Consider the following 25,421-nt stretch of genomic DNA (forward strand, 5'->3'; position numbering starts at 1 on the left):
ATCAAACACACAGTACACCAGACAGACAGATTTAACGTAAGGAAACATAGCCTTTGTGGATTTGTTTTATTTCTTAAATTTTTTTTTTTTTTCATTTTACTTTTCAAATGTGAATGTTCACAGTTAACACCACACAAAATGTGACCTTTCCCAATAAAAGAGATATTTTAGTTGATATAAAATAACAATCAATTCATCAAACTAAATGAAAAGAAACAGCATGGAGCATGTCATCAAGTCCCCTGTTGTTTAAGTTCGTTCATTGAATTGTCTCTTTAAAAGAAGCATCTGCAGCTCTCCCCCCGTAGGAACGAGGGTCAGAAAGGAGAGGGTCCAGTCATGCTGAGACACCTGGAGACGAGACATTCTGTATGAAAGAGTGAGAAAGATTAATGCTTCTGATTAATACAAAACATTTGTGAAATAAAATTGGCAGAAAAATGCGATCCTTATAATACCTCATTTAAATCCCAACATTACATAGCATTGATACAAGTGACAATTTTTAAAAACAAAAATAATAGATTTGTATCTTGCTGAAATAAGCGAGGACGCAGGATGAATGGAGACAGAGACACATTCACACACACACACACACACACACACACACACACACTCTTCCACACAACACATTTACAAAACACATTCCATCTCTCCTCAACCAATTCAATAGATGCCTTCTTGATTTCCATGACAATCAGTAACAAAAAATAAGCATTTGATTTTATGGCATAATTGCGTAATTTTTCCCCACTTGTTTATTCATTCCCAGGAGCGGAAAAAATTATAAATAAATTATATTAAACATTAAATAAAAAATAGAACAGCTATTGAATGATTTGACTATATTGTGGCTGAAATGTTAATGCCAGTTTTTTCAGACCAAATCTTGTTCATGAGTTTTTAAAATAAAATCCTCTCATGTCAGTGTTCATCCTATCTTTCTTTTCTACAGACAAAGAGGAAGAGGCAGGTACAGGAATTTGTTTGTGTTTCAGTTTGTTAGTGGCCATGTCCCCTCTCTCTCCCCATGCCTGTCAGTGCAATAATACAATATATCAGTGTGACATAACTGATGAAGCCTAACTCTCAAAACACCCACCTTTATTTTAGAAAGGACTGAAAGAAACCAAAACGCATTAAAACAAAATAAAAAATAAATAAACGTCTATTTCCCTCCCGCTACATCCCACTGAAATGAACCAAAATATTTTTGTTGTTGAAATTCATGTAAATGCTTCTGAAAGAAAATAACAAATTCAGATATTCTTTTTCTTCTTTAAATAGAGATGTACACGTTTCTTTTTGGAAACATAAATTGTTTGTGTTGAAGGAGGATCGCTCTGGGGGGAGGGGCAGTAGATAAGCCAGGGGGTGGGGCAGGGCCTGGATTGGGTGTTGAAGAGGAAGGGGGAGTGCCGAAACGTCCTCAAAGAAGAAAGGGATTGGTGCTGGCGCCCGTCACTCCGGCCCCTCCCACTGCTCCCCCGGCTCCCATCACTCCAGCTGCCCCCATAGGCCCCCCAAAATTCAGCTGTGGGGGCAGGGCCCCTCCGGGCCCCATGAAGTGAGAGGACCCAGGAGGACCCATGGGCGAGAGCCCGCCGTAGGGGGACATTCCCATGGGGCTCTGCATCATGCCCATCCCCAGGCCTGGTGCTCCAATACCCATAGGCCCCAAGCCCATGCCAGGGTATGCCATGGGGTTGGGTGGTACAGGGCTGGTGCGGAGGCTGCTGAGGCCCAGTGTGGAGGGCTGTGGGGAGATGGAGGACATGGGGGCGGCCGCGCCAAACGGGTTGGAGGTGGGGGGTGGCGTCGGAGAAACCCCCCTGCTGGAGATTGTGCTGCCCGGGGTGACTGCCATGCCAGGGGCTGAAGACGAGGCTGGAGAGGAGAGAATACTTCAATCAATGTACTTTCATTTATTACAAACACAAAGTGCTTAAAAATGCGTGTGTATGTGTTCATGTGTTATCAGTACCTGTGGTCTGGAGGAAGGGGTTGTGTGTTGAGGAGGAGATTGATGGAGGAGGAGGTTGTTTAGGTTTGGGTTTAGAAGACACCAGTGAGTCCAGGTCCACCAGAGATGCGTTGGGCCCAGGAACGACTCAGGGGTCTTACGGACAGGAAGTGAAGAGCACAGAGGTGTGAGATCAAAGGGCACCGGAGAACCCGCACTGTCGCCAGTTAACTGACCTCGCAGTTCTGGGTGTCCTACAGAGAGGAAGGGAGGGAGGGAAGGGGAGAGCGAGAGTGAAGGTGAACATGGAGTACTGTATTTATAGTGACTAACCAGATTAGACACCACAACATTATACCAGTATTACTGAGGGAGGATGGAATGCAAGACAACTGTGTTTGTGGGTGAATGGGGGGGGGGGGGGGTGCTCAATGAGCATCTCATCCATATGTCCTTGCCATTATGTGTCAGTGTGTGTGTGGATGTACCTGTGCCATTAGTGTGTTTGGCGGAGTCGCTCCATGGGTCAGAGGTGATGATGGGGTCAACCCCGTCCCCAGCCCAGGGGTCTATTGGCCCCCCAAATGAGGAGGTGGTGGAGAGGGGCACAGAGGGACCCCAGGGGTCGACACTGGGGGGGGTCACAGCTATGGGGGAGGGAGACAGGCAGGGGTTTGGCTCACATACAACACCGGGGTCGGGGTCAATACCATTTCAAGTCAGTCAATTCAAAAGATGAATTGGAATTCCCATCTAAGATTTCAAAAGTGCCATTTATTTTCAATGAGGATTGTTCATCTCTTGAACTGAACAGGAACCCAACACCATACAATAGTTTGGGAACAAGGAGCTGGGCTGGATCCCAAGTCCAATATGGCTTCCTTTCCCAACTTTCTCTCATTTATCTGTACTGCTATGGAAGAGCTGGACACAGACAATCTTTTCACTTGAAAGGAGGTAACAGACAGAGATATTTTATTGAAACCAGAGACACCCCTGACTGAGATATGAAGGGTCACATTCCAAATGATCTAAACATGCTGGCTATTTGAAGAGTATTGGGAAAATAGACCAAATGTATTGATGTCCAGTGTGTGGAGGTAGGGGTGTGGGACAAGGAGACGGAATGAGGGTAACAGGTGTAGACGGGGCCAGGGGAGTAAAGGTCAGAGGTCACTAACCTGAGGGTCCCCAGGGGTCAACTGAGTTGACTCTTGAGGAGGCTGTCTCTCCCCAGGGGTCTGGCGGGGGGGCTATCGTTGGGGGGGCCGTCCCTCCACTAGCCCACGGGTCTACGCTGGGGGGTGAGGCGGGCGATGAGGCACCCCAAGGGTCTGCAGGGGCCAGGCCCCAGGGGCCAGAGGCAGAGGGGGCTGGGAGGGGGACTGTGGGAGGGGGTGAGGGGCCGGCAGAGCCCCCAGAGGCAGCAGCAGGAGCCCCCCAGGGGTCCACAGCACTCAGCTCCATTAACGCACTCTGGGAGAGGATAATATACAGGTTATAACAACACACTGATTTAGAACAGACACCAAGAGTCAATGAGCTCAAGGCTAGAGTAGTCTGTCTCTCATACACACACACCCACACACACACTGATGTAGAACAGACACCAAGAGTCAATGAGCTCAAGGCTAGAGTAGTCTGTCTCTCATACCCACACACACACTGATGTTGAACAGACACCAAGAGTCAATGAGCTCAAGGCTAGAGTAGTCTGTCTCTCATACACACACACCCACACCCACACACACTGATGTTGAACAGACACCAAGAGTCGATGAGCTCAAGGCTAGTGTAGTCTGTCTCTCATACACACACACCCACACACACACCCACACACACACTGATGTTGAATAGACACCAAGAGTCAATGAGCTCAAGGCTAGAGTAGTCTGTCTCTCATACACACACACCCACACCCACACTGATGTTGAACAGACACCAAGAGTCAATGAGCTCAAGGCTAGAGTAGTCTGTCTCTCATACACACACACCCACACACTGATGTTGAACAGACACCAAGAGTCAATGAGCTCAAGGCTAGAGTAGTCTGTCTCTCATACACACACACACCCACACTGATGTTGAACAGACACCAAGAGTCAATGAGCTCAAGGCTAGAGTAGTCTGTCTCTCATACACACACACCCACACACCCACTGATGTTGAACAGACATCAAGAGTCAATGAGCTCAAGGCTAGAGTAGTCTGTCTCTCATACACACACACCCACAGATGTTGAACAGACATCAAGAGTCAATGAGCTCAAGGCTAGAGTAGTCTGTCTCTCATACACACACACCCACACCCACACACACTGATGTTGAACAGACACCAAGAGTCAATGAGCTCAAGGCTAGAGTAGTCTGTCTCTCATACACACACACACCCACACTGATGTTGAACAGACACCAAGAGTCAATGAGCTCAAGGCTAGAGTAGTCTGTCTCTCATACACACACACCCACACACCCACTGATGTTGAACAGACATCAAGAGTCAATGAGCTCAAGGCTAGAGTAGTCTCTCTCATACACACACACCCACAGATGTTGAACAGACATCAAGAGTCAATGAGCTCAAGGCTAGAGTAGTCTGTCTCTCATACACACACACCCACACAGCCACACACTGATGTTGAACAGACACCAAGAGTCAATGAGCTCAAGGCTAGAGTAGTCTGTCTCTCATACACACACACCCACACCCACACACCCACTGATGTTGAACAGACATCAAGAGTCAATGAGCTCAAGGCTAGAGTAGTCTGTCTCTCATACACACACACCCACACACCCACTGATGTTGAACAGACATCAAGAGTCAATGAGCTCAAGGCTAGAGTAGTCTGTCTCTCATACACACACACCCACACACCCACCCACACACACACTGATGTTGAACAGACACCAAGAGTCAATGAGCTCAAGGCTAGAGTAGTCTGTCTCTCATACACACACCCCCACACCCACACTGATGTTGAACAGACATCAAGAGTCAATGAGCTCAAGGCTAGTGTAGTCCGTCTCTCATACACACACACCCACACACACACACACACCCACACACACACTGATGTTGAACAGACATCAAGAGTCAATGAGCTCAAGGCTAGAGTAGTCTGTCTCTCATACACACACACCCACACACACACCCACACTGAAAATCACAGAGCAGTCAGTTAACATACACACTAAACAAATGTTGACACAGGCAACACACACAGTTGCCTTGATAAAAGCAGAGTATGAAAGAAGGGATAGATCAACTAGTACCGGGACGGGAGAGAGCGGGGGGTGTTTCTTGTTTCTCAACCTGTGGTCTGGGGACCAGCACCGGTCTGTTGATTTTGCTGACCAGTCAGTCAGATAATTGGCAAACTCTCAGTTCTTAAGCACAACTTTTAATTCAAAAAAGGCACCTCTAGGAAATATCATAGCTTACAGTTAGTTACCCTATAGGGTTCAGAAACCCTTCTGGTTTCGGCCTACACTACCTTCGCTTTCAGTTCTCTCCATCACAGAATGCACAGGTGAGAGACACAACTACAGCAGGTAACACCAGGAGAGAGAAAGAGGAACTGAGTGGTATTGTCTAAAGAGTGTGTGTAGCCCCCATCCATCCCTCCCCTATGGCTGGCGTACACACACGTCACCAAACACACCTCCTCTGGCTTGGCCTTCTCCATCCTGCTCTCCTCGATGGCCATCTGCAGTCTCAGGTCGTCCCCCCTGCGCAGCCTCTCCTCCTGCCAATCACATACAGCTCTGATGTCATCACCTGCGACAAGCGCTCGGGCAGGCCAGCCCATAGGCACAGATCTAGGATCAGCTTACTACCTCCAAATTGTAGCCAAAGCCATTTGGGGAGAATATGCTAAACTGACATTAGATCAGTGTCTAGGGAGCAACTTAATTTCACTCCCCCAGGAAGCACTATCTGACCGTGATGCAAAGCTCCAGGAGTGATGCTGCCTTTAGTGGCTGCTCTCAGATCAGCTCTCCTCAACCCACCTTAGGGAGTTGGAAAACATTCTCCCTTCCTTGAGGAAATCAAAAACTGATTCTAGACCAGCCGCTATGGGCAGTATCCTCTTTCACCTTCTGAAGAAACTGGTCAGGGTCCCAGCCATACTGGACGTGGACTGTCTGCCAGGGCTCTCTATTCAACCACTGCCTGTATCCAGAAGTGTTCATGGGGAGACAAAACAACAGTCCTCTTCTTGTGCTTCTGCAAGGAAGTTGACATTCTAGAACGAAGTCGGGGTCCTAGAATGACGTCGGGGTGCTAGAATATGACGTCGGGGTGCTAGAATATGACGTCGGGGTCCTAGAATATGACGTCGGGTCCTAGAATATGACGTCGGGGTGCTAGAATATGACGTCGGGGTCCTAGAATATGACGTCGGGGTCCTAGAATATGACGTCGGGGTCCTAGAATATGACGTCGGGTCCTAGAATTACACTGAGGTTGTATCTATACTTAAGAACTTTGTGAGACAAAAGAACAAAGTGGGTAAAAAACAAGCTGTAGTTTTAACAATGCTTAGGGAGTGTTGTTTTGCCTTAGCCTCTAAACTTCTGAATACCGGTGTTGATTGAATACTGCCCTCCAACTTGCAGAGTGCGGGCACTGGAAGATGCCTTTAATTGAGTGTGTTTAAGTATGTCATTGTGTGTGTAGTTTGAAGCATGCGTTCAGAACAGAGTCATTTGCAATGGAAGGAAAAAAGGGAGTAATCACTCATTCAGAAAGGGTTCAATTGAGTCATTCAAATGATGAAGTCTTTGCCATGCATCATTTTACACTGATTAAATCAAAGGGGAGATATTTTTAAAACTACTTGTTTCCTTCTTATATTATTAACCCATTGACGTGTATGTTTGGATTTTATGAAACAGATCATTCCTATGAATATCATTCATTTTGATTGGGATTAAGACTCGATGGAGTGACTGCCGGCTGGGTAGACAGATTGACAGATAGATAGGTAGATGATGATCGGTCGGTCAGGTGGTGACCTTTGCCCCCTGACCTGTTCTTGTACTTCCTTGCTGAGTGTGAGTGCATAGCGGAGCTCTGCGTCCTCCAGAGGGGCCACAGTAGTCTGGGGGTCAGGGGTCAGAGGGTAAAGGTGAGTGAATGGAAACACACATTGTCCTGGGTTAACCTTGCTATGCCCGGATACTTCTGTTATGGACTGTAGTTAAGTGTTACCATATACATGTGTTCTATGTATAGTGGTTGTAGGGTGTACAGTGCATATATCCTATACAAATCAACCCCTTTATCAAGCCATTGGACCTCAGGTTAACAGTGTGGTTGGCCAGCGGGGGTTCTGCCTACCCTCCACCAGCTCCAGGCTGGCTGTACTGTATACCTGTTCCGCCTCCTCCTTGCTCATGGCCAGGGCCAGCTGCAGCTGCAGGTCCTCCTCACCGGAGCTCTGTGGCCACGCTTGCTCTGGGTCCGCCCCTCCAGAGTGAGAGCCCTGAGACAGCGCTCCACCCCCCAGACCTGGAGCTGAGGGGACCGAAGAGGCTGGGGGACAGGATGAGGGGAACGGAGAACAGGGAAAGGAGGCGAAAGAAAATGGTATTGCGTGCGCATCATGGCATAGTTAGAGCCGGGCAGGAACAAAAGCCTGCAAACACCAAATGCATCTCTCCAGGATCAGGGCAGCTCTGCATCACAGCAGACAACTTAAAACTACATTTCTGTTTATGGTTTGCTTTCCTCCTCAATCTGTATCAGATCCCCTGGTGGCTGGTGCAGGCTGGGTAATGTAGTTGTCTCTCACCACTGGTGGTCTGTGCCATCTTCTCTTTGGTCTTGAGGGCATGGATCCTCTCCTCTCGTAGTCTCTCCTCGTCCTTCAGCAGTGTTACCAGCTGTTTGGCCTTCTCCCGCACATTCACCCCCTGACACACATGCAGGTGAATGCACATGAGTACATACAACTCAGTGCACAACCTTCCTAACTACACAGCTGTGTCACTGAATAGTTGATAAATGTCAGTTATTTGCCTGCAAACTAAGTGCTACATTCCTGTTTCAGTCGTTCCATTTCCATCAGTGTTTCCCTGTGACCTGCTATATTGCCATTACCAGCCCATAAACATGTTACTGTTGGCTTTCACTCTGTGTTTGTATAAGAGGTCACAGTGAAAACATTGTAAAGTCCTTGAATGAGAGGCGAGTAGTGATCCCGTACCAGTGTGTGTTTGGGAATGTGTGTACAGTGTGTGTGTGCGTGCGAGCGCGTCGTACCTGGTCCTTGCCGTCTCTGTCGATGAACTGGAAGTCCTTGAGAGTCTGGACAGCGTAGATGTTCTCTCTGCACTGCTGAGCCACGCGCTCTGAACCCGTCTTTATGAGGTACTCCATGAGAGTCATAGCCTGGAGAACACACAGTACAGTAGAAACCACAGATATTCAATTACTGGAGATGCTATGTCATAAACCCTCAAAGTTCCAGAACGGGACGAGAATAGCAGCCATAGATGTGGTAAAGATGTCAATTGAACTCGACCAAAACAATGGAATTGCCATGGAAATGAGTACAGGAAAGGGCAGTGAAGGAATATCCCGAATCTCCTCATTTCCCCCCCAGCAGAATTAGCCTACATTTAGGCTATGTTGAGTTGAGTATAAAGCTTGTATGGACACTAACCCCCATACAGGTTCATGTCATTATCACCAAGCAACTGCATTACAGTTAAAAACTACTTTGATTACCACCACCGATTGCTGTATGCTACACTCATATAATATGTTTGGGTGTCACTTAGAAATGTCCTTGTTTTTTTAAAGAAAAACTACTTTTTTGTTCATTAAAATAACATCAAATTGATCAGAAATAGTGTAGACATTGTTCATTTCAAACATTCATGGAATCATTAATTCCACTGAAACTGACAGGCTAGCTAACAAGCATAATGTGCACAATATCTTATCCCTGGCTGACCTAGTCACTGGCCAAAATGGAAGATCTTTTATACTGTCATATGAAGCCTTAGGTCACAGATATTTCACCGGATGTATAAATGTGAAGCATCCGTTTGGAATTTCTACTCACTACCAAATATGGTAGTGAAAGGAAGCCCAGTGGGCGGCAGTGGGAGAAGATGGAACAAGATGGATTTGTCGATATTCTGCCAATTCTCTCAATACAGTTCTCTTCCCAAAACTAAAATATGTTACGAACAGAGTGGACTAAACTTTGCCAAAGTATTAAAAAAATTGTGGTTTAGAAACAGTGCAAAAGCAAATTGAGTTATTGCAAATATGCAAATGAATGCTAGAACGCGACAATAGGATCTTGCTAGATTGTGCTTGGTTCTGCCCACTATGACTCATCTGATCCCATTTGAAAACAACGGACTGTGGTCTATCTTGGTTTAGTTATGTCCATTCTAGTATTCTAATTCCTATTTCTATGTGTACAAATACAACAGTGAGAGTGAGTGTGTGAGCAGACAAACCAGACAGACAGACTACGTCACCTGTTGTTATGGTCAATATTAAACAGACATTCACACAACTTTCCTTTTCACTTCCTCTCGCTCACCACCCAACACATGCAAACCTTGTAGACGTGTCTCCAGTTCTTGCCGTGGTCGTTGAGTCGTTTCCACACCATGCTCATGATCTCAGAGAAGGCCACTACGTTGTAGGTCAGGTCTGCTATCTCTGACATCAGAGAGCTGCTGGGGCCCCATGGGTCATTGGACGTCGCTTCCCGCACCTGGAGACAAGGGACAGAGGAGACAAGGGGCGTAAAGAGAGACAAGGGGCGTGGGGGGTAAAGAGAGACAAGGGGCGTGGGGGTAAAGAGAGACAAGGGGCGTGGGGGGTAAAGAGAGACAAGGGGCGTGGGGGGTAAAGAGAGACAAGGGGCGTGGGGGTAAAGAGAGACAAGGGGCGTGGGGGGATAAAGAGAGACAAGGGGCGGGGGGAAAAAAGAGACAAGGGGCGTGGGGGAAAGAGAGACAAGGGGCGGGGGAAAGAGAGACAAGGGCGTGGGGGAAAGAGAGACAAGGGGCGTGGGGGAAAGAGAGACAAGGGGCGTGGGGGAGAGAGACAAGGGGCGTGGGGGGGGAGAGAGACAAGGGGCGTGGGGGGAGAGAGACAAGGGGCGTGGGGGAGAGAGACAAGGGGCGGGGGGGAGAGAGACAAGGGGCGGGGGGGGAAGAGAGACAAGGGGCGTGGGGGGGAAGAGAGACAAGGGGCGTGGGGGGGGAAGAGAGACAAGGGGCGTGGGGGGAAGAGAGACAAGGGGCGTGGGGGGAAAGAGAGACAAGGGGCGTGGGGGGAGAGAGCACAAGGGCGTGGGGGGGGAAAGAGAGACAAGGGGCGTGGGGGGAAAGAGAGACAAGGGCGGGGGGGGAAGAGACAAGGGGCGTGGGGGGAAAGAGAGACAAGGGGCGTGGGGGGAAAGAGAGACAAGGGGCGTGGGGGGGAAAGAGACAAGGGGCGTGGGGGGGAAAGAGAGACAAGGGGCGTGGGGGGAAAGAGAGACAAGGGGCGTGGGGGGAGAGAGACAAGGGGCGTGGGGGGAAGAGACAAGGGGCGTGGGGGGAAAGAGAGACAAGGGGCGTGGGGGGGAAGAGAGACAAGGGGCGTGGGGGGGAAAGAGAGACAAGGGGCGTGGGGGATAAAAGAGATGGGGAAAAGAGAGACAAGGGGCGTGGGGGGATAAAGAGAGACAAGGGGCGGGGGGAAAAAAAGAGAGACAAGGGGCGTGGGGGGAAAGAGAGACAAGGGGCGTGGGGGGGGAAGAGAGACAAAGAGAGACAAGGGGCGGGGGGGAAAGAGAGACAAGGGGCGGGGGGGAAGAGAGACAAGGGGCGTGGGGGGGGAAAGAGAGACAAGGGCGTGGGGGGGGGAAGAGAGACAAGGGGCGTGGGGGGGGAAGAGAGACAAGGGGCGTGGGGAAAAGAGAGACAAGGGGCGTGGGGGGAAAGAGAGACAAGGGGCGTGGGGGAAAGAGAGACAAGGGGCGTGGGGGGGAAGAGAGACAAGGGGCGTGGGGGGAAGAGAGACAAGGGGCGTGGGGGAAGAGAGACAAGGGGCGTGGGGGGAGAGACAAGGGGCGTGGGGGGGAAGAGACACAAGGGCGTGGGGGAAAGGACACAAGGGCGTGGGGGAAGAGACACAAGGGGCGTGGGGGAAGAGGGGCGTGGGGGGGAAGAGACACAAGGGGCGTGGGGGAAGAGACACAAGGGGGGGGAAGAGACACAAGGGGCGTGGGGGAAGAGACACAAGGGGCGTGGGGGAAGAGACACAAGGGGCGTGGGGGAAGAGACACAAGGGGCGTGGGGGAAGAGACACAAGGGGCGTGGGGGAAGAGACACAAGGGGCGTGGGGGGAAGAGACACAAGGGGCGTGGGGGAAGAGACACAAGGGGCGTGGGGGGGGACACAAGGGGCGTGGGGGAAGAGACACAAGGGGCGTGGGGGGAAGAGACACAAGGGGCGTGGGGGAAGAGACACAAGGGGGCGCGTGGGGGGGAAGAGACACAAGGGGCGTGGGGGGAAGAGACACAAGGGGCGTGGGGGGGAAAGACACAAGGGGCGTGGGGGGAAAGACACAAGGGGCGTGGGGGGGGAAAGACACAAGGGGCGTGGGGGAAGAGATACAGGGGACAGAGGGGGAGAGACACAGGGGACAGAGGGGGAGAGACACAGGGGACAGAGGGGGAGAGACACAGGGGACAGAGGGGGAGAGACACACGGGACAGAGGGGGGGAGAGACACACGGGACAGAGGGGGAGAGACACACGGGACAGAGGGGGAGAGACACACGGGACAGAGGGGAGAGACACACGGGACAGAGGGTGGAGAGACACACGGGACAGAGGGTGGAGAGACACACGGGACAGAGGGTGGAGAGACACACGGGACAGAGGGTGGAGAGACACACGGGACAGAGGGTGGAGAGACACACGGGACAGAGGGTGGAAGACACACGGGACAGAGGGGGAAGACACACGGGACAGAGGGGAGAGACACACGGGACAGAGGGGGAGAGACACACGGGACAGAGGGGGAGAGACACACGGGACAGAGGGGGAGAGACACACGGGACAGAGGGGGAGAGACACACGGGACAGAGGGGGAGAGACACACGGGACAGAGGGGAGAGACACACGGGACAGAGGGGGAGAGACACACGGGACAGAGGGGGAGAGACACACGGGACAGAGGGGGGAGAGACACACGGGACAGAGGGGGGAGAGACAAGGGACAGAGGGGGGAGAGAAACATCAGGATTCTTTCTTTAACCTTTATTTAACTAGACAAGTCAGTTAAGAACAAAATATTATTTACAATGACGGCCTAGGAACGGTGGGTTAACTGCCTTGTTCAGGGGCAGAACGACAGATGTTTACCATGTCAGCTCAGGGATTCGATCGAGAAACCTTTCGGTTACTGGCCCATGGCTCTAACCACTAGGCTACCTGACGCCCCAAAAGCAGTCAACATTGAACAATCTAAGGTGTGATTTATTGATCAATGAATTGATTAATCAACTGGTAGTTTATATCAAGACAACAGACTATTCATTCCCTTGGCAAGCTCAAGCCAACAAAATATATTACGATACAAAGCTCCCGACTAAACATGTAAAAACAGACAAAACAATTATGCAAAGTACTTTAATCAAATGAACCCCCTGATAAGTCCACAGCCGTGATCGTAGGTCACCTTAACTGATCATCTCTTCTACTCTCTGGGGTGTGGAGATGATGTGATGATAAACAGGCTGGACAGAATCATCATGATGAATGGATAACATGATTACATGAACCCAGATAGCAAGAGGTGGAGATACAGGGAGTACACAGTGGAATGTATTCTTTGGTAAGTAGTTAATAGTCAATAGTTAAGAGGAGTTAAGACAGAAGGGAGGAGAGGAAGAAAGAGTTGGAGAGGGAGGAAGCAGAGGCGGGGAAGACTGAGGTGAGATGGCCTTGAACAGAAGTGGTAAGGATAGGAGGAAGAGGACAATGGGTAACAGAAGAATAAAAAAATAGAGGTGTGGGTGGAAAAGTGGTCGGAGAGGAAGAGAGAAAAGAAAGAGGACGAGCGAACCTTTATCTCGGCCTCTGAGAAGTTGTGGACAATGTTCTTTACTTGTCGCCGTAGCGATGAGGTCGACATGGCAACCGTCTGGCTGTCGGGTTCCACAGAAAATCTGCCCCACACAGAGAAAGAGAGGGGTTGTAAAACAGTTAATACAACACAAAACAAATAGCAGCCAGGGCAAAGTGTACAGTGAGTTAATACAGAGAGAGGAGAGGAGCCAAACTCCAGACATCAAAGAGAGAGAGACATCAAGAGAGAGACATCAAGAGAGAGAGAGAGACATCGAGAGAGAGAGAGACACATCGAGAGAGAGAGAGACACATCGAGAGAGAGAGAGACACATCGAGAGCGAGAGAGACATCAAGAGAGAGACACATCTCGAGAGAGAGAGAGAGACGCATCGAGAGAGAGAGACATCGAGAGAGACATCAAGAGTCAAGAGAGAGAGAGACATCAAGAGACACAGAGAGAGAGAGACATCAAGAGAGAGAGACGCATCGAGAGAGAGAGAGAGAGACGCATCGAGAGAGAGAGACATCGAGAGAGACATCAAGAGTCAAGAGAGAGAGAGACATCAAGAGACACAGAGAGAGAGAGACATCAAGAGAGAGAGAGAGACATCAAGAGAGACATCGAGAGAGAGAGACATCAAGAGACATCGAGAGAGAGAGAGAGACATCAAGAGAGACATCAAGAGAGACATCAAGAGAGACATCAAGAGAGAGAGACTTCGAGAGAGAGAGAGACATCAAGAGAGAGAGACATCGAGAGAGAAACATCGAGAGACATCGAGAGAGGCATCGAGAGAGAGAGACATCGAGAGAGAGAGACATCGAGAGAGAGAGAGAGACATCGAGAGAGAGAGAGACATCGACATCGAGAGAGAGAGAGACATCGAGAGAGAGAGAGACATCGAGAGAGAGAGAGAGACATCGAGAGAGAGAGAGAGAGAGAGACATCGAGAGAGAGACATCGAGAGAGACATCGAGAGAGAGAGAGACAGAGAGAGAGACATCGAGAGAGAGAGAGAGACATCGAGAGAGAGAGAGACATCGAGAGACATCGAGAGAGAGAGACATCGAGAGACATCGAGAGAGAGAGGCATCGAGAGACATCGAGAGAGAGAGAGAGACATCGAGAGAGAGAGACATCGAGAGACATCGAGAGACAGAGAGAGAGAGACATCGCATCGAGAGACAGAGAGAGAGAGACATCGAGAGAGAGAGAGAGAGAGAGAGACATCGAGAGAGAGAGAGACATCGAGAGAGAGAGACATCGAGAGAGAGAGACATCGAGAGAGAGACAGAGAGAGAGACATCGAGAGAGAGACATCGAGAGAGAGAGACATCGAGAGAGAGAGACATCGAGAGAGAGAGAGAGAGACATCGAGAGAGAGAGACATCGAGAGAGAGAGACATCAAGAGAGAGAGAGAGAGACATCAAGAGAGAGAGAGAGACATCAAGACATCAAGAGAGAGAGAGAACACATTCTTATTTTCATCGCCTAGGAACGGTGGGTTAACTGCCTCCTTCAGGGGCAGAAAGAGACATCTCGAGGAGTTAACTAGAGAGAGACATTCCACAAGGAGAGACGTGAATGCAGACAGTTGCTAGCTAGCATTAAAATGATCTTATAAAAAACAATCAATCATAATCACTAGTTAACTACACATGGTTGATGATATTACTAGATATTATCTAGTGTGTCCTGTGTGGCATATAATCTGAGAGCATACAAGTATCTAAGACACTGAGCAGTGGTAGGCAGAAGCAGTAAATATTCATTCAAACAGCAGCCAGACGATGTGCGTCAAGCATTGCGCTGTTTTTGACTTCAAACCTATCAACTCCCGAGATGAGGCTGGTGTGACCAAAGTGAAAGAGTTAGCGTGCGCTAATAGCGTTTCAAACTTCACTCGCTCCGAGCTATGCAGAGATGTGGTGGCTGTGGAGACAGGAGCGAGGAGAGAGGAGAGACAATAGTCAAAGGTTAATGAAATACAAATGGTATAGAGGAAAAAGTCCTATAATAACTACAACCTAAAACTTCTTACCTGGGAATATTAAAGACTCATGTTAAAAGGAACAGCTTTCATATGTTCTCATGTTCTAAGCAAGACGTTAGAGCACATATTGCACTTTACGTTCTTCTCCAACACTTTGTTTTTGCATTATTTAAACCAAATTGAACATGAGAGGCTAAATAGATTTTATTGATATATTATATTAAGTTCAAATAACATTCAGTAGTTGTAATTGTCATTAATACAAATAAGGTTTATTTTTTATATAGAGAGAGAGACACATCGAGAGAGAGAGAGAGACACGAGAGAGAGAGAGAGACACATCGAGAGAGAGAGAGAGAGACACATCGAGAGAGAGAGAGAGAGACACATCGAGAGAGAGAGAGAGACACATCGAGAGAGAGAGAGAGAGAGACACATCGAGAGAGAGAGAGAGAGAGAGAGAGAGAGAGAGAGAGAGAGAGAGAGACACATCGAGAGAGAGAGAGAGAGAGACACATCGAGAGAGAGAGAGAGAGACACATCGAGAGAGAGAGAGAGAGACACATCGAGAGAGAGAGAGAGACACATCGAGAGAGAGAGAGAGAGAGAGAGAGAGAGAGACACATCGAGAGAGAGAGAGACACATCGAGAGAGAGAGAGAGACACATCGAGAGAGAGAGAGAGAGACAGAGAGAGAGAGAGAGAGAGAGAGAGAGAGAGAGAGAGAGAGAGAGAGAGAGAGACACATCGAGAGAGAGAGAGAGACACATCGAGAGAGAGAGAGAGAGACACATCGAGAGAGAGAGAGAGACACATCGAGAGAGAGAGAGAGAGACACATCAAGAGAGAGAACACATTGAGAGAGAGAGATAATTACTTGACACATTGGAAAGAATTAACAAAAAAACAGAGCAAACTAGTATGCTATTTGGCCCTAAACAGAGAGTACACAGTGGCAGAATACCTGTCCACTGTGACTGACCCAAACTTAAGGAAAGCTTTGACTATGTACAGACTTAGTGGACATAGCCTTGCTATTGAGAAAGGCCGCCGTAGACAGACCTGGCTCTCAAGAGAAGACAGGCTATGTGCACACTGAGCTGCACTTCCTAACCTCCTGTCCAACATATGACCATATTAGAGATACATATTTCCTTCAGATTACACAGATCCACAAAGAATTTGAAAACAAATCCAATTTTGATAAACTCCTATATCTACTGGGTGAAATGCCACAGTGTGCTATCACAGCAGCAAGATTTGTGACCTGTTGCCACAAGAAAAGGGCAACCAGTGAAGAACAAACATTGTAAATACAACCCATATTTATGCTTATTTATTTTCCCGTGTGTACTTTAACTATTTATGCATTGTTAGAACATGTATGTATGTATGTATGTATGTATGTATGTATATATGACATTTGTAATGTCTTTATTGTTTTGAAACTTCTGTATGTGTAATGTTTACTGTTAATTTTTATTGTTTATTTCACTTTTGTATATTATCTACCTCACTTGCTTTGGCAATGTTAACACATGTTTCCCATGCCAATAAAGCCCCTTGAATTGAATTGAGAGAACACATTGAGAGAGAGAGACATGGAGACATGGAGATAGAGAACTGGAGATAGAGAACTGGAGATAGAGACATGGAGATAGAGACATGGACATGGAGATAGAGACATGGACATGGAGATAGAGACATGGACATGGAGATAGAGACATGGACATGGAGATAGAGACATGGACATGGAGATAGAGACATGGAGATAGAGACATGGACATGGAGATAGAGACATGGACATGGAGATAGAGACATCGACATGGAGATAGAGACATCGACATGGATAGGCAAACATTGCGTGAAAGAGAAAAACTAAACCAGCAATCAAATTTAGTGGACATAGTGCTCCTTTATGTCAACAGAGAGAGAAAGGCAGCACACACACACACACACACACACCTGTTACAATGGAATAGTGTTCTCTCACTTGGTTTCTCTCTTTCCGGCTCCACTCGTTTACAGAGTGCTCTGTCTCAGCCTGTCCGTCTCTCCTCACAGAGACATTGAGTCCCAAAACCGCAGATTTGGGGTGAAAAAAACAATCTGTGGAGTGAGAGATGACAACACTAATCTTACCGGTACGTGTTGAGGTCCCCAAAGAGAAAACCCTGAGCTTCTCCTCACCCCAAACACAACGTAGGCTAGGATATTTCATTGGGTTTAATTGGAATTAGGCAGTGTTTTAGAATGGTTCACTTTCACTATCTGACCCAGTTAATGCGGTCAGATGAGCATGGCCATGGCGTGCAGGTTTGAACAGTGTCACTATTTTGACATCATTGAACTGTTAGTACTCTGTGGACTGTTTAGCAATGCTGTGGCATGAATACTCTTAGTGGGTTTTATTCACTTCTCTTTTTGACCTGGACTGTCGGAGCTCGGAGCTTAAGAATGTCACTGTGCCCTGCAATTACATCTGCGAGCCTGTGTATGTGACTAACAAACTCATCTAATATGTAGGTACAGCATATTCCTACATGATTTAACCATCTTCTCTGACAGAATTGTTCCAGTGCTGCTGAATGACCCTAGCAGTGTGGCCGAGCAGACTAATAAGGAGTGGAAGACGACAGGTTGTACAGTACTAATAGGAGACTAGGTTGCATAACACAGAGAGATAACCATTCCTGAAGTCAGTTTAGAGATTACTGGAGCAACGTTCCAAAGTTCATACAAGGCATCTACCATGACCGAATGTAGATAAGGGACAAGCTTAGCCCAAATCTCTCACAATTCAACAGGGTTCAGGCCAATTCTATGCAAATTGAGGAAGTGATCTGAAAAATACTGAGAAATACTCCGGAAAAAAAGTGATATTTCCTTGAAACAGACATATCCTGTGCTGAATTTAAAATGGCAATGACCTCAACCCTACACATCATAATGTGGAGCACTGCATTAGCTAAGCTCCTTATCAACAGTTGAACTTGACGGTACAATAACATAGCTACATGCTACAGGACAGGAGACGTCCGGGTGTTGTATGTAGCTATGTTATTGTACCGTCAAGTTCAACTGTTGATAAGGACCTTAGCTAATGCCATTTAAATATTCAGGACAGCTTACAGTGGAATAAGTATCAGCATAAGTTTTACTCTGACACTAGACATACAATGTGCATTCAATGGCAGATACATTATCGGCAATGAAATCCCAACATGCAATACACATGCAACTAGTTAGCTGAAGCCAGATAAACTTACCTAGTTGGCTGAGTCTAATACAAGCTAGCTAACAAACTGTTGAACTAAAGTTCGTTAGCAAGCCGAAGTTATTGCGCTACTAGCCCATATTTGTGAGAACGCCAGAAAAGAAAATAGGGCGGTGTAACGATGTCGACTGTAACGATCATGACAATGTCAGAGACACTGTGGCCACTACGCTCGTTCCCACTTGCTATCAAACAGTAACACACCCTCCTGAGCCGGATACCCCCACCCAGTTATCATGCTAACCAGTTATCATCTCTCATAACAGTCTACACAGCAATTCAACACTAATGCAAACATTACCACAGGAAATATTTGACACTACTATTGTCAAAGAACACGGGAAGTGTAACGAACTTGGTTGGCAAACATAGAAGGCCATCCAAACCAGATGAAAGGGAACACTAACTAATTCGTTAGCTAGCTATAGGCTGGCTAACGTTAGCTATCTGGTACCACCCTCCCAACTATCAGCTGGAAAACGTTAGCTACTTACCGTTAACTCCCCTTCTCCTTGGCTTTCTCAGTAGCGATCAATTTGAACGTTTCACAATTGTGGTGGGGGTTAAGGGGAAAGCGTGAAAGAGAAACCCGACTAACTAAATATAGGTATTCCTGTCACGACACTGAATGAATCATTGCTATTTACCTAGCTAGGTAGCTGAAGTAGCCAACGGCATAAAACAGATGAGATAACGTTGGACGCTGTTGCTAGCAGTTCAAGTGGCAACAGAATAGGAGTGGTATTTATGATCTGATCGAGTGATACCACCATCCTTAATATAAAACCGATAGTTATGGAACGTTTACTGCGTCAATATTACCTATAATATTTAATAACTGTTGACAATATACCATAATTAACATCCAAATGAAGTCTATACTGACCCTGTTGTAGCTCGAATGGTACAAGGAGATGGCGGAACTTCCGGTTCCGTTCCCGACTACAGGAAAGACCGCACCCCTTTGCACCTCCCATCATTTAATATTTATGAACTGGGCGAGGCTACACAGTCATTATCATAACTGATAACTGGCCATTATTTGGAGTCCCATAGGGCAGCGGACAGTTAATGACATTATGCATAAAATTTGATCTAAATTCTAACCTATTTCATGGTCTGGATGGGAATGCAGCGCTATTTATCACACTTGTAAATAAGCTTTATACTGTAACATAGTGTCAAACTGACCATTGATATTGATTGTTTTGCAATCTCTCCTTGTTCAGGCGGTGTTCTGCGGTCGACATCACCGTCTTTCTAGCCATCTCCGCTCCATTTTTCATTTATCCATTTGTTTTGTCTTGTCCCCTGCACACCTGGTTTTCATTTCCCAATCACACTACATGTATTTTTTCCTCTGTTCCCCCTCATGTCTTTGTGTGAGATTGTTTTGTGTTAAGTGTCTATTATGATGCGCTATAGTTGGTATGCGTTTATTCCGTGTTTTATTTCAAGAGGTTGGTTTAATTGTTTGTACATAATTATTGTGACTGTTTGCGCGTTTTGCCCTTTTGCCAATTGGCTGGAGGTTTCGACACAGTGGCGTCTGTCTGTTGGTTTCTCCTGCCTAAATAAAGTGTGCGGGGTCACGAGGAGAGAATCATTCTCTTCCTCATTGACTCTCCTGCATTTCCTGTGGTACAAGGCCTTCCCTGGGTGGCTCGTCATAACCCCACCATTTCCTGGCAACAGAGGGCTCTCACGGGGTGGTCGCAAGAGTGCTCTGGGAGGTGTGTAGGGGTTTCCGTTGGTGCTACCATGGTGGAAAGTCCAGACCAGGTCTCCACCTTGCGCATTCCCCCAGAATATGCCGATTTGGCTCTCGCGTTCTGTAAAATGAAGGCGACTCAATTACCACCAAATTGGAGGGGGGGATTGTGCAGTAGATCTCCTGGTAGACGCTGCACTTCCAGGAGTCACGTGTATCCCCTGTTGCAAGCGGAGACAGCGGGTATGGAGACATATGTCACCAAATCCCTGCGTCAGGGGTACATTCGGTCCTCCACTTCACCCGCCTCCTCGAGTTTCTTTTTTGTGAAGAAGAAGGATGGAGGTCTGCGCCTGTGCATTGACTATCTCCCCGCTACCTCTTATCACCAGTGCGATTGAATCAATGCACGGGGAGCGCTTCTTCCCTAAACTGGATCTTGTTGGCTTGATTACCAACAACGACGAGACGGCCTACAGGGAGGAGGTGAGGGCCCTCGGAGTGTGGTGTCAGGAAAATAACCTCACACTCAACGTCAACAAAACTAAGGAGATGATTGTGGACTTCAGGAAACAGCAGAGGGAACACCCCCCTATCCACATTGATGGAACAGTAGTGGAGAGGGTAGTAAGTTTTAAGTTCCTCGGCATACACATCACAGACAAACTGCATTGGTCCACTCACACAGACAGCATTGTGAAGAAGGCGCAGCAGCGCCTCTTCAACCTCAGGAGGCTGAAGAAATTCGGCTTGTCACCAAAAGCACTCACAAACTTCTACAGATGCACAATCGAGAGCATCCTGGCGGGCTGTATCACCGCCTGGTACGGCAACTGCTCCGCCCACAACCGTAAGGCTCTCCAGAGGGTAGTGAGGTCTGCACAACGCATCACCGGGGGCAAACTACCTGCCCTCCAGGACACCTACACCACCCGATGTTACAGGAAGGCCATAAAGATCATCAAGGACAACAACCACCCGAGCCACTGCCTGTTCACCCCGCTATCATCCAGAAGGCGAGGTCAGTACAGGTGCATCAAAGCTGGGACAGAGAGACTGAAAAACAGCTTCTATCTCAAGGCCATCAGACTGTTAAACAGCCACCACTAACATTGAGTGGCTGCTGCCAACACACTGACACTGACTCAACTCCAGCCACTTTAATAATGGGAATTGATGGGAAATGATGTCAAATATATCACTAGCCACTTTAAACAATGCTACCTAATATAATGTTTACATACCCTACATTATTCATCTCATATGCATACGTATATACTGTACTCTATATCATCTACTGCATCCTTATGTAATACATGTATCACTAGCCACTTTAACTATGCCACTTTGTTTACATACTCATCTCATATGTATATACTGTACTCGATACCATCTACTGTATCTTGCCTATGCTGCTCTGTACCATCACTCATTCATATATCAAATTTATTTTTATGTACATATTCTTTATAAAACCCCAAACAGCAAACAATGCAGGTGTAAAACACTGTGTATAAGACAGTCAGGTTTTGGAATTGTTAGTTAGATTACTTGTTGGTTATTACTGCATTGAACAGTTGAAACGGAACTAGAACTGGGGCACAAGCATTTCTGGGGCACTACACTCGCATTAACATCTGCTAACCATGTGTATGTGACAAATAAAATTCGATTTGATTTGATTCAAAAAATTTTTATTTGATTTGATTTGATAAACTTTGATTTGATTTGATTTGATTTGGATCTCAGGAGTGCGTACAACCTGGTGCGTATCCGGGAGGGAGACGAGTGGAAGACGGCATTTAGTACCACCTCAGAGCATTATGAGTACCTCGTCCTGCCGTACGGGTTGATGAATGCTCCATCAGTCTTCCAATCCTTTGTAGACAAGATTTTCAGGGAGCTGCATGGGCAGGGTGTGTCCTTGGCTACACGCGCCGAGCATGTGTCCTTGGGGGTGCAAGGTACTTGGACGACTGTTGGAGCATGACCTGTACGTCAAGGCTGAGAAAAGCCTGTTCTTTCAGCAGGCCGTCTCCTTCCTCGTGTATCGCATTTCCACATCAGGGGTGGAGATGGAGAGTGACATTACTGTACAACCATATGTACATATTCTTTATCCCCTTACACATTGCAGCGTTTTGGAATTGTTAGTTAGATTACTTGTTGGTGCGTAATTTGCCGACTCCTACCACGGTAAAGGAGGTGCAGCGATTTTTAGGGTTTTGGCCAGGTGGCTGCTCCCATTGCCTCACTGCTGAAGGGGGGTCCTGTATGTCTGCAGTTGTCGGTTGAGGCAGACAGGGCTTTGGGGCACCTAAGAGCTCTGTTTACCTCGGCTCCCGTGCTGGCCCATCCGGATCCCTCTTTGGCGTTCATAGTAAAGGTTGACTCGTCCCAGGCTGGGATAGGAGCCATGCTCTCTCAGCACTCGGGCACGCCACCGAAGCTCCACCCATGTGCTTTCTTCTCAAAGAGGCTCAGCCCGGCGGAGCGGAACTATGATGTGGGGGACCGGGAGCTGTTGGCTGTGGTTAAGGCTTTGAAGGCATGGAGACATTTAACATTACATTTACATTTAAGTCATTTAGCAGACGCTCTTATCCAGAGCGACTTACAAATTGGTGCATTCACCTTATGACCTCCAGTGGAACAGTAGTGCATCTAAATCTTTTCAGGGGAGGGGGTGAGAGGGATTACTTTATCCTATCCTAGGTATTCCTTAAAGAGGTGGGGTTTCAGGTGTCTCCGGAAGGTGGTGATTGACTCCGCTGTCCTGGCGTCGTGAGGGAGTTTGTTCCACCATTGGGGGGCCAGAGCAGCGAACAGTTTTGACTGGGCTGAGCGGGAACTGTACTTCCTCAGTGGTAGGGAGGCGAGCAGGCCAGAGGTGGATGAACGCAGTGCCCTTGTTTGGGTGTAGGGCCTGATCAGAGCCTGGAGGTACTGAGGTGCCGTTCCCCTCACAGCTCCGTAGGCAAGCACCATGGTCTTGTAGCGGATGCGAGCTTCAACTGGAAGCCAGTGGAGGGAGCGGAGGAGCGGGGTGACGTGGAGAGAACTTGGGAAGGTTGAACACCAGACGGGCTGCGGCGTTCTGGATGAGTTGTAGGGGTTTAATGGCACAGGCAGGGAGCCCAGCCAACAGCGAGTTGCAGTAATCCAGACGGGAGATGACAAGTGCCTGGATTAGGACCTGCGCCGCTTCCTGTGTGAGGCAGGGTCGTACTCTGCGGATGTTGTAGAGCATGAACCTACAGGAACGGGCCACCGCCTTGATGTTAGTTGAGAACGACAGGGTGTTGTCCAGGATCACGCCAAGGTTCTTAGCGCTCTGGGAGGAGGACACAATGGAGTTGTCAACCGTGATGGCGAGATCATGGAACGGGCAGTCCTTCCCGGGAGGAAGAGCAGCTCCGTCTTGCCGAGGTTCAGCTTGAGGTGGTGATCCGTCATCCACACGGATATGTCTGCCAGACATGCAGAGATGCGATTCGCCACCTGGTCATCAGAAGGGGGAAAGGAGAAGATTAATTGTGTGTCGTCTGCATAGCAATGATAGGAGAGACCATGTGAGGTTATGACAGAGCCAAGTGACTTGGTGTATAGCGAGAATAGGAGAGGGCCTAGAACAGAGCCCTGGGGGACACCAGTGGTGAGAGCACATGGTGTGGAGACGGATTCTCGCCACGCCACCTGGTAGGAGCGACCTGTCAGGTAGGACGCAATCCAAGCGTGGGCCGCGCCGGAGATGCCCAACTCGGAGAGGGTGGAGAGGAGGATCTGATGGTTCACAGTATCGAAGGCAGCCGATAGGTCTAGAAGGATGAGAGCAGAGGAGAGAGAGTTAGCTTTAGCAGTGCGGAGCGCCTCCGTGATACAGAGAAGAGCAGTCTCAGTTGAATGACTAGTCTTGAAACCTGACTGATTTGGATCAAGAAGGTCATTCTGAGAGAGATAGCGGGAGAGCTGGCCAAGGACGGCACGTTCAAGAGTTTTGGAGAGAAAAGAAAGAAGGGATACTGGTCTGTAGTTGTTGACATCGGAGGGATCGAGTGTAGGTTTTTCAGAAGGGGTGCAACTCTCGCTCTCTTGAAGACGGAAGGGACGTAGCCAGCGGTCAGGGATGAGTTGATGAGCGAGGTGAGGTAAGGGAGGAGGTCTCCGGAAATGGTCTGGAGAAGAGAGGAGGGGATAGGGTCAAGCGGGCAGGTTGTAGGGCGGCCGGCCGTCACAAGACGCGAGATTTCATCTGGAGAGAGAGGGAGAAAGAGGTCAGAGCACAGGGTAGGGCAGTGTGAGCAGAACCAGCGGTGTCGTTTGACTTAGCAAACGAGGATCGGATGTCGTCGACCTTCTTTTCAAAATGGTTGACGAAGTCATCTGCAGAGAGGGAGGAGGGGGGGAGGGGAGGAGGATTCAGGAGGGAGGAGAAGGTTGCAAAGAGCTTCCTAGGGTTAGAGGCAGATGCTTGGAATTTAGAGTGGTAGAAAGTGGCTTTAGCAGCAGAGAGAGAAGAGGAAAATGTAGAGAGGAGGGAGTGAAAGGATGTCAGGTCCGCAGGGGGCGAGTTTTCCTCCATTTCCGCTCGGCTGCCCGGAGCCCTGTTCTGTGAGCTCGCAATGAGTCGTCGAGCCACGGAGCGGGAGGGGAGGACCGAGCCGGCCTGGAGGATAGGGGACATAGAGAGTCAAAGGATGCAGAAAGGGAGGAGAGGAGGGTTGAGGAGGCAGAATCAGGAGATAGGTTGGAGAAGGTTTGAGCAGAGGGAAGAGATGATAGGATGGAAGAGGAGAGAGTAGCGGGGGAGAGAGAGCGAAGGTTGGGACGGCGCGATACCATCCGAGTAGGGGCAGTGTGGGAAGTGTTGGATGAGAGCGAGAGGGAAAAGGATACAAGGTAGTGGTCGGAGACTTGGAGGGGAGTTGCAACGAGGTTAGTGGAAGAACAGCATCTAGTAAAGATGAGGTCGAGCGTATTTCCTGCCTTGTGAGTAGGGGGGAAGGTGAGAGGGTGAGGTCAAAAGAGGAGAGGAGTGGAAAGAAGGAGGCAGAGAGGAATGAGTCAAAGGTAGGCGTGGGGAGGTTAAAGTCGCCCAGAACTGTGAGAGGTGAGCCGTCCTCAGGAAAGGAGCTTATCAAGGCATCAAGCTCATTGATGAACTCTCCGAGGGAACCTGGAGGGCGATAAATGATAAGGATGTTAAGCTTGAAAGGGCTGGTAACTGTGACAGCATGGAATTCAAAGGAGGCGATAGACAGATGGGTAAGGGAGAAAAGAGAATGACCACTTGGGAGAGATGAGGATCCCGGTGCCACCACCCCGCTGACCAGAAGCTCTCGGGGTGTGCGAGAACACGTGGGCAGACGAAGAG

At 48.4% G+C, this 25,421-nt stretch overlaps 1 pseudogene; it reads right to left on the bottom strand.

Moving 5' to 3' along the window:
• Positions 1-51: 51 nt before the first annotated feature.
• On the bottom strand, positions 52-19,291 carry LOC115111950 (epsin-1-like; annotated as a pseudogene).
• Between the last annotated feature and the right edge of the window lie 6,130 nt (positions 19,292-25,421).

This window comes from Oncorhynchus nerka, linkage group LG14 (genome assembly GCF_034236695.1).
Source record: "Oncorhynchus nerka isolate Pitt River linkage group LG14, Oner_Uvic_2.0, whole genome shotgun sequence".
Classification (NCBI taxonomy): Eukaryota; Metazoa; Chordata; class Actinopteri; order Salmoniformes; family Salmonidae; genus Oncorhynchus; species Oncorhynchus nerka.